This window comes from Hordeum vulgare, chromosome 5H (assembly GCF_904849725.1).
Source record: "Hordeum vulgare subsp. vulgare chromosome 5H, MorexV3_pseudomolecules_assembly, whole genome shotgun sequence".
In the NCBI taxonomy this organism is placed as follows: domain Eukaryota; kingdom Viridiplantae; phylum Streptophyta; class Magnoliopsida; order Poales; family Poaceae; genus Hordeum; species Hordeum vulgare.
In genome coordinates this window covers 560616201-560624549 of record NC_058522.1, presented here as the reverse complement: position 1 = coordinate 560624549, position 8349 = coordinate 560616201, and the positions used below count along the sequence as shown (strand labels likewise).

General features: G+C 50.9%; 1 pseudogene; it reads right to left on the bottom strand.

Annotated features, from left to right (window-relative positions):
- Positions 1 to 4569: 4569 nt before the first annotated feature.
- LOC123397304 lies at positions 4570 to 6424 on the bottom strand (annotated as a pseudogene).
- Positions 6425 to 8349: the final 1925 nt, after the last annotated feature.

Sequence of the window (8349 nt, the reverse complement as noted above, 5' to 3'; positions counted from 1 at the left end):
ATATCAAGGGTACTAAGTACCAAAGGTAGTAAGCTTCTCAACTTCTCACTTCCACGTATCACCGTGGAGAACTCAAACCGATGCAACTAATGCAATGGCAAGAACACACGAAGTGGTCAAGTCCCTCACACTCAAATCCCTCCACAACAACAAAAGCTATGGAGAAATATGAGAGGAAGAACAAGGAGCTCACAAAGAACTCCAAGATCAAGATCCACGGGGTTCCCCTCACATAGAGGAGAAAGTGATTGGTGGAGATGTGGATCTAGATCTCCTCTCTCTTTCCCTCAAGAACAAGCAAGAATCATTGGAGGGATAGAGAGTAATCAAGCTCTAAGAATGTCAACAACGAAGGTAGAACAAGAGCTCAACGGATGGATAAGACCAAGGGGGAAGAAGACCCCCTTTATATAGTGGGGGAAGGAATCAGACCGTTACCCCCACTTTCTGCCCGAGCTCCAGCGGTACTACCGCTGGCTGCAGCGGCTGGCACTCCAGCGGTACTACTGCTGGCACTCCAGCGGTACTACCGCTAGCCATTGAAACAGCCACAACTTTCGCATACGAGCTCCGAATCGAGCAAACCCAAGCTTGTTGGAAATCTTAAGACCATGCGGTTATGAAAATGCCAATGATATAAAGATGTGAGTCCTCTAAGAATGAAGAACCGGCAAAAACTCCAACATCGAAAACATCATAGTAGTTGCATATGGACTCCGTTTTCGATGAACTCGAGCTTGTCATGAAGATGACCATAAGCTCTAAAACTCACAAAGAGAAACACCAAATAAGAACCAAGAAGTATGATGCAAGGATGCAAATGGTTTGAGCTCTCAACGAAGGATACGATCAAGCTACTCACTTGAGAGCCCCCTTGATAGTACATCAATCTATCCTAAACAGAAAACCTATCAAGGGCAAATCTATACCTTGCACCTCGTCCTCTTGAGCTAGATGATGATGATCTTGGCTTCCTCAAGATGGACCACCTTTCTTGATTGCGTTGGCTTGACGAAGACTAGTTGATTGCTCCCCCATACTCACTATGGATGAGCCACTCTTCAGCATATCTTCACAAGTCCATTGCCACCACAATGAACAGCAGGCTTCAAGCAAGATATCTTCGTGTTGATCCACTTGAACTTGCACACCGCCATCTTGATGACGATCACCACTTGACGTCATCCTTCATGGGTTGTATGAGATCTTCCTCTAGACGCAAGCCCATGGAAACACACCTAACCCCCACATAGAACTCTCACAAAGATCATGGGTTAGTACACAAACACGTAATGGACAATGCTTACCATACCATGGGATCACTTGATCCCTCTCGGTACATCTTGTACGCTTTGTGTGTTGATCATTTTGATTTACGCTTTGTCTGAGATCTTGATCAACCTTGTGTCTTGATGACGATCACCACTTGACGGCATCCTTCATGGGTTGTATGAGATCTTCCTCTAGACGCAAGCCCATGGAAACACACCTAACCCCCACATAGAACTCTCACGAAGACCATGGGTTAGTACACAAACACGTAATGGACAATGCTTACCATACCATGGGATTACTTGATCCCTCTCGGTACATCTTGTACGTTTTGTGTGTTGATCATCTTGATTTGCTCATGGGTTGTATGAGATCTTGCCTTTGACGCAAGCCCATGGAAACACACCTAACCCCCACATAGAACTCTCACAAAGACCATGGGTTAGTACACAAATACGTAATGGACAATGCTTACCATACCATGGGATCACTTGATCCCTCTCGGTACATCTTGTACGCTTTGTGTGTTGATCATCTTGATTTACTCTTTGTCTGAGATCTTGATCAACCATGTGTCTCTATGACCATTCTTTGGATAATACCTTGAATACCATCTTGGTCATCATATAAACTCCTTGAACCCACAGATGGACTTCAAGAAATGCCTATGGACAAATCCTATAAATGTAACTTAAGGCAACCATTAGTCCATAGGAATTGTCATCAATTACCAAAACCACATATGGAGATATATGCTCTAACACAGTGGTTGCGTCCCTGGCTCTTTTGGTACCTCGAACACTCGGTGCAGCCGGGGAAGCAGGCGAGGCACTCGGCGACGCAGGGGGAACTGAAGAGACAGCGGACTCTTGCCGGCGCCTATTCCGATGCTCTGGCCGCGAAGGCAGTGAGTCTGGCTCTTCATCTTTTTCCTCTTCCTCGCTGTTTTCCTCCTCCGACTCTTCGCTGTCGAAGATGTATTCGTTGCTCTCCACGCTTCCCTCCTGGCTGCCTTCTTCATCTTCCTCCTCCAGTTTCCCGCTCGAGACGGGGGAGAACCAGTTGGTCCACGCCTGCAGACGGAAACGTTAAGCATCACGCGGAGATATAAATGAGTTGCTGAAATCAAAGCAGTTCAACGCACTCGACTAATGCTACTCACCTGATTTGGTGGAGGATTGTCCGCACCATAAGGCGCCACTCGGCGGGCTCCCTTGGGATTCTCACAGGGACCCGTGATTTGGAGCACCTTAGAGGTCACCTTCTCCTCGAGAATGCCCTCCACGTTGGTCCGAGTGGAGTCTTCAGGTCCTGCGTAGTGCCACATGGCGTGGTGGCGGGCTTGCAGAGGCTGGATTCACCGACCGATGAAGACTTCCAGCAAGTCCATCCCAGTGACCCCCCTCCTAACAACATCCGCGAGTGCCTCAACCAAAGGCTGGATGTCTTTCTTCTCCGCTTTCGAGAGAGCGAGTTGCTTGGGTGGAGCAGGGCGGTCAAGACTGAATGGAGGCAGCCCAGTCGACGCGTTCGGACAGGCTATGTCCTGACAGTAAAACCACGTCGACTGCCAGTTCCTAACCGACTCACTCAACTGCAGAGCAGGGTAAATACTCCGATTCTTCTTCTGAAACCCTAAACCCCCACAAAGCTGGAGGAGATGCGTCTTGTCATCCGATTGACTAAGACGTTTTATGGTTTGGGAGCGGACGGAAAAGATGTGTTTGAATAAACCCCAATGGGGAGGACAACCAATAAAGCATTCGCACAAGACAATGAATGCTGAAAGGTGGACGATGGCGTTCGGAGGGAAATGATGGAGTTGTGCACCAAAATGATTCATAATGCCCTTGAAGAAAGGGTGGGGGGCAGAGAGAAACCTCGGTGAACGTGGCTGAGGAGCAAGACGCGCTCCCCCTCCCGTGGCGCCGGCTCAACCTCGTCGTCCGCCGGCAACCTCCAAGATTTATGCACAAGCTGGTCGTGCTCTACCAGCTCGAGCAGGCCCCCCTCCGTCACTATGGAGGGGAGAAAGTCTCCCTGGATCCATCCCGCTGGCAATGGCCGCTGCCGCCGCTGAGCAGCCGCCGCCTTGCCCTTCTTCTTCCTTGCCTCCATCTTGCTGGTCTGGCCCTTGGTCATGGCGGCGATGGCGAGCTTCCGAGAAGGATGGGACGAGAAAGGTGTATGAGCGCAAGAGGTAGCGAGGAAGACGGAGCAAGCGAGAGCAGAGGATTCGGCGAGCGTAACCGAAGGGTCTCGTCGGCCGGAGTTAAATAGAACACCGACTGGGTCGCTGGCGAGCGGGCCCGAAATCTTATCCGCCCAACCAGCCGCGGAGATATCGGCGGAAGAGTTGAAGGCGCGAGGATCGAGGAGTCAGGCGCTACTCGAGCGCGCTGACGTCGCCCCCGCTAAGCGCGCGGAACCCGAAATTTGAGATCCCCGAAAATCCGCCGCTGTCAGTTGACCGGTCGTGTCAAAAGATGCCGCGAAGGCACTCGGTTCCCGACAGTCCGTTCTGCAGAACACATTCACTCGGATCATCGGCCAAGAGAGATAGAATGGATAGAGGCAAGCAACGCCTAAGCCGAACCTAGTCCAGTCGGATCTGAGCATCGAGCACTGCTTTGACGTTTCAACCCCAATCCATTCGGGGACTAATGATGGGGTCATAGTCCTAGGGTAGGGTCATAGGCCTGTCCTACAGGTCCTACCCAAGGACTACCCCACGCAAGGGACAGGACCTTAAGTATGCCCGACTGTATTAAGGTGCCCCCATCATCCAGTCGGTAACGGGCTCAGGATCATCCAGTCGGAGGCTAAGACTCGGAGGACACCAGACCTACCGACTGGATACACTCGGTGCGTCGTAACCTCTCTGGAGGGAAACTGCCGTGCGTTTCCGGGTGCATTAACTAGCATTTATAGCATACGTTACCTGTAACGCATGCATTCAATCGTCACTACTCCACCCTTGAATCAGAACCGTTGTGGAGGGCAGCACACTCTATATAAGCCGCCCTTCCCCACTGGTAAAAGGGTTAGAAAAACATTGTACTCCATATTACACTCGGTAACCAGCTCCAAGAGCACTGAGACGTAGGGCTATTACCTCCATCGTAGAGGGGCCTGAACTCATACAACCTCGCCGTAGCTAGGACTCTACCCATCTCATTCGTACCCTACACATCTACTGTCAGGCTTATACCCACGACACAAAATACTCATAAATTAGGCTGCCAATATTACTAATGGATGGTATGGTATGTATGTTAGAGTTGTCTATGCCTAGCCTTAGCTCGCGAGAGGATTAACCACATGACCAAGAAACAATAGTGCATCTGTCCTCTCCTCAACCACGGCAAATAAGAAGGGCCGATCCGCCACAAAATATACTCCTCTCCTCAACCCTGGTCCCACACTACCATACTTGATTTCCACGACCGTGGCAGCGGCAGCCACGGTGCCTACCTCGTCCACCTCGACGGTGGCCTTATGGTGCACCTTGTCGATGACAAGCCCCTTATCCCCGCCGCCTAGCATGCCGGAGAAGTCGCCGTCTTCGAAAGCCTTAGTGACACCAAGCTTCCGCATGGCCGACGACGCCTCGAACTCAAACGTGAAGCTGAACTTGGGGACCATGAACCGCCCGACTGGAACCTCCCTCGCCGGCGTGTGCTTCTTGAAAAATTCCGGCGTCGACACGGCCTTGTCGTACAGATCGGCGAGGCTGACAGTGTCCTTGTCCGGTACTAGGATGAGCATGTAGAATTCCTCCTGCTGCTGGACCTGGACGTCGTTCTTGTAGGGCAGCTTGAGTGCCCTGAAGCCCGGGTAGACGGCGATGCGCTGTGACTCGCTTGTCGTCATCGACGGCACGCGCACGGTGGTGCCGCCCGGGACGTGGAACGGCGCGGTGGAGACGTCGAAGGGGTGATACCACGCCCCTTTGAAGTAGAGCGCGTTGGCGAGGACGACGGCCGTGGACGAGTCGACGGAGGCCGGAGGGAGCACGTCGCGGATCAGGTTGTCCGTCGCGTCCGCCACGAAGGCGTTCACGTGCTGCCTCGCCTGCTCGGCCCCCGACACGAAGTCCACGGTTTCCGCCGTGGCGTTGTATACCGCGACGCGGCGGCGGCCGTGAACTCGGGTTTGAGCGCCAGCCTCCCGTCCACCCACACGCCGCTGGCGAAGAACGTCTGCGCTAAGCCGTTGAGCCTGCCGACGAGCTCCGTCGCCTTGGCGCGGTGCAGCTGGTCGATTGTTTTCGATCCGAGGAACCCCAGGAGCTCGCTAAGCGTGTCGCCCCGCGTGCCGGCGGCCACCATCCCGAGCGCCGCGTGGATGGACAGTGGCGAGACGACGAAGTTGCGTTCCGTGCCGCCTTCCGCACGGACGCCGGCCTCGATGGACAGTGGCACTTTCTACCCTCGATGGGAGCCGGGTTGTGTTTATTTATGGGGGACAGGAACAGCCCCTGTCGTAGCGTACATGCCGGTCTACGATGATCGCTAGAGCTAGGACTCATTGATACATGAGGAGTTGGAGTAGGACAACGAGAGATGTAGAGACAGAGCAAGGTTTAGGGCCAGTTCTTTTGATAGCTTTTTTAGGCTTCTAGAATAAGATGACCCTTATCCAGTTTTTTTTAAAAGCCCAATTAAAAATATATTATTAAAAGCCTAGCAATCAAGACTTAATTAGTAGGTTTTTAGAAAAATATACTATTTGATTGGACTTTTAAAATAAGCTGGGTAGGGGACAGTTTATTTCAGCTTATTCTAAAAGCTACGAAAATACTGGCCCTTAGATTACAAGAGTTCTAACACCCTTTCTTATTATAATCTAATAAACTGTCCTAGGAGTTAATTAAATTGCACGAACGGTTGTCAAACAATGTCTTTGTTGCGATGAGCCAAACAAAGGAGTTTGAGAAGAACTAAACACCTCAATTCCTTTGACATAATTCTGTGGAAAGTATATTCCTTTGACATAATGTCTTGCACGGCAATCTCTTACACATCTCTGAGAAAAATAGTCCCGAGTCTTGTACAACAAGGGAAAAAAAATCCTTGACGATGACACGCCAAAGCTCAACCGTTTCTGCACCCAATTAATTACCAACCTCACCGGTCGATCTAGCTACCATCAGTGCATTGCTTCATCGATCGTTCACGACTGACGGGAAGCGGGAGATGCCGTGGCGGTCGGCGATGGTGGAGGGGAAGTTTGTGGCGTCGCACCCGACGGCGTTCGTGGTGACCAAGCTGTACACCTGGATGGGCGCCGCCTTGGCGGTCAGGAACTCCGCCACCTACGCGGCCGTGATGGAGGTGGAGACCGTCGAGGTTGGCTACCGCAAACTACGCGCCCTCGTCTTGCTGGACGCCGCCTCGCACCGCCCCCTGCTCACCGTGGAGGAGGTCGGCACGAACCGGAAGCGCTGGCAGGCGATCAGGGGCGGTGGCGCGAGCCGGAGCAGCCGGCTGTTCGTCGCCATCGACAGGACGGGTTTCTTCGAGACGGGGGTCCTGCTCGACGTGTTCCTCGAGGGCAATTCCACCGTCCACCCGGACTACATCGTCCACGGCAGCTACTTCAAAGGGACGATGACCGTCTCCCGCGGCGGCGGCGGGGAAGCCGTTGCGCAGATCGGCATGGAGGCCGGCGACAAATCGAGCGCGCTGAGCGGAGAGCACACGTACCGTGTCAACATCGGCCAGGACGTGGACCAGGCACTCGTCCTCGCACTCACCGTGATTGTCGACCAGCGGAACAATTATGATGTTGAAACCTCGAGCTGTTCATGCAACCATTCGTCTCGCCATGCAAGTCGATCAACAGGAAGCCACAGTAATCATTAGAATAAATCTTACGTGCAAGTACATCACTTTGCGAAATCTCAGTCGACTGATTTTTAGCAAAGCATCTTGATATTTTCGAATAATCTTCGAACATGTTGATGGAGACCTTCTGTAGTTTGATTGTTATCTTGTCTGTTTGAGTTTGAGTTTGGGTCTGTTTTAGTTGGTATTTTAATGTTTTGTGCAGTGCTGGATTTTATGTCATGGCATTCATTTTGACGACGAACGTATGTCCCATGGATAAACTAGCATATTGCCGGAGCAATTATCGTCCCAGTATTTTCTCTTTCCTGATACTACCTGAAACTGTCGTATTTCCGTTCATTATAATGGAAAGGGGTGTTTGCTTGGCTAAAAGAAAAGACAAAAGAAAAAAATAGCAAAGCCGTATTAATAATGTTTGACAATCGTACCGTTTTGCAAAGCCATCAATCGTGGAATAGCTAATGGAAATCGTTTCCCACCCGCGCGCGGGCCGAACCGACGCGCCGGTCGGCCCCTGAGACGTGCGGGCCTTGCAACATTTTTTTTCCAGCCGCGCGGTTCTCTGGTCAATTGACGCAACATTTTTCGTCTAAAAATGTTGCATCCTGCGTTATTTTTGCTGCAAGCGTTTTTTTTACTATATTTTGTCTCAGTAAAAAAGCTGCATATAAGTTTGGTTGCAACTCTAGTTCGTCGGATTTTTTGTTACAATCGATGTTTTTTACTTTTTGCTACAACTGTGTTAATTTTTGCTACAACCGGCATCATGTTTTGCTGCAACAGTTCACTAAAAAGTTGCATACACGTCACGTAAACTTCTGTTACAACCGGGGTTTGACTTTTGCTACCACATATCACCAGCTTCGTTTTTTTGCTACGATCACGTAGATATTTTTTTTGCTATAAATTTTGTTTTTTGTTGCAACCGTTGAAAAATTTATTGCATGGCATCAAAATTTTGCTGCATAAGGAGAAAAATGTTACATGCGGATCCAACAGTGCGGACGACGCGGGGTTGGTGGATCCAGCGGCCCACGCGCGGCCGGCCGAAAATCTGGGCCGGCGCGCCGGGGCAGATCACCCCCCATAGCTAATTTGTCCTTTTTCTTCTTTCCTTTTTAATTTGTTTGTATCTTCATACATATGTGGGACGCTACGCATGGCATTTGTGGACATGTGGGATGGCAATTTTAGTGTTAGAGGCGGACATTGTTTGACGATTGTT